General features: G+C 39.9%; 1 pseudogene; it reads right to left on the reverse strand.

Annotated features, from left to right (window-relative positions):
* Positions 1-920: 920 nt before the first annotated feature.
* LOC119810262 lies at positions 921-1,814 on the reverse strand (annotated as a pseudogene).
* Positions 1,815-2,221: the final 407 nt, after the last annotated feature.

Genomic DNA, 2,221 nt, shown 5'->3' on the forward strand with positions numbered 1-2,221 from the left:
AATCTCTAGTTTATATCACAAATCTGCAGAATTTAGTATCTTTATCCACGTACTTAGGTCATAATTAGTTTTAAGCTTAGAAGATGAGGAACCTAATGATATTTGTTGCTTTACCATTTTATTATGGAACAAATGGATCACTACTTACTTGCATTATAGAAAATCAAGCTTAAGTGATACATTTGGTATCATTTAGGAGAGAGAAATTAGCCATCTTGATCCATCATCCAGTGTGTGTGTGAGTGTGTGTGTGTGTGTGTGTGTTTATAAATAATTAGTGTAAAAAGAGGCTTTGAATCTGAAAGAAAGTCAGGAGGAATATATGGGAGGGTTTCAAGTAAAGAAAGGCAAGGGAGAAACGTAAATATATTATACTATAAACATTAAAAAAATAAAATTTAAATCTTAACTAAATTTGTCAACTATTATGACTGTATTTAAAAACTATTCCCAAAAATAAATATATACAAATATATGTATGAGAGAAAATTAGAGAGTATGCCCATACTTTTCTTCAATTACTGACTTTTTTTCCTTTTTCTAATTTTTGTCTTTCTGCTTAAGTTTATCTCATACATAGTATGAAAGGACTAAATGAAGAATAGTGAACCATACTTCTGTGAGTGAGATCTCCGTACCTGGGTAGATAGTATTTCAAAGAAAGGCAAATAACAACCAAGACTAAACCACTTTAATGGCCTTCAATAAGCAGCTCCTATAAACATACAAAAAGATAATAGTGTACAGTGTTCAAATCATTTCCTCTGCTTTAAATGTCCCAAGTTACCATCAAATGTGAGGAAATCCGCATTCAAATTCACGACTTGGCATAGAAAGAATTTTAAGGCAATTGAGTCAACTGTTTTATCTTCCTAGTCCTCAAAAACAGATACCTTCCCATGTAGTACTTTTTTTCAGAGCTATCTTACTTCCTTATTTCTCAAAGTATAGATAAAAGGATTCACACATTGGCCCTACCAAGTTCATCAGAATTTGTACCCACAGTTCCGAGCATGGGGTTGGGTGTGGGCTGCAGATATACAGTGATGATGGGTCCATAGGCCAAAAGATATGGCAATCAGATGGGCACTGCAGGTGGAGAAGGCACGCTGACGTCCCTCCGTGGAGTTAATACTCAAGATGGAGATGGCAATTCGACTATAGGACACAAGAATCAGGAAAAAGCAGACAAGGGAGACTAGACCAACATTAGTGAAGCTCACTCTCTTTGCTAAGGATGCATCAGCAGAGGCCAGTGGCAAGACTGCTGGGATATCACAGAAGAAGTAATCTACTTCGTTGGGGCCACAGTAAGGCAAAGTGAAGGTTGAGGGAAGTCAAGATACTGGAATGAAGGCATCCTAACAGCCATGTGCCTGCAGCTAGAGCCACGCAGATCCTAGAGTTCATGATGACTGGGTAGCGGAGAGGGTGACAGATGGCAGCAAAGCGGTCATAGGCCATCACAGTGTACAGAAAGCCACTCGATGCTTCCCAAGGAAATGAAAGAAAAAGAGCTGGGAGACACAGTCTTGGTAGGAGATGAGTCTGCTAAGGTCCCATAAGATAGAGTAGCATTTTTGGACAGGTCACAGAAGAGAAACCCATATCAAACACGGACAAGTTCCCCAAGAAAAAATACATGGGTGTGTGAAGGCGGGTGGAGGAAATAACAGCCACAAGGATAGACACATTTCCCACCAGGGTGCAGGCATAGAAGGGCAGAAAATAACACAAAAGCATAGTCTCCAGGCCCTCTGTGTGTGGGATTCCCAGGAGGATGAAACTTCGGTCACCACTGAGCAGTTCTTCATCTCCACCTGAGACCAGTTCTGGGAGAGGAAGAAAGAAGGAGAGGGAATGGAGAATCTCCTGGCTTCGCATCAATCGCGTGCACATGATAAGGAAATGAAAGGTAAGCAGTGTTTTGGCTCTATGCTACCAAAAGACTGCTCGTGATCCAGCGGAAGCGTATTAAAAATGCTTGCCATAGCACACTCAATGTTTTCGTCAACAAACAGTTTTGCTGTATGGATTCCAAAATGCAGATGTTTCTTGCTAACTTCATGCCGAGAAAAGATCGTGCGTGAAAACAGAAGAACAAAATCCACGTGAATGTGCTGCTCCTACACCAAGGGGCTATTAAGATATTAAGCCTCAGAATAATGTTTTAAAATGTTCGCATCACTAGAACCACAACGTTAAAATCATTGTCTTTGCT

The sequence above is a fragment of the Arvicola amphibius genome, chromosome 3 (assembly GCF_903992535.2).
Source record: "Arvicola amphibius chromosome 3, mArvAmp1.2, whole genome shotgun sequence".
NCBI lineage: Eukaryota > Metazoa > Chordata > Mammalia > Rodentia > Cricetidae > Arvicola > Arvicola amphibius.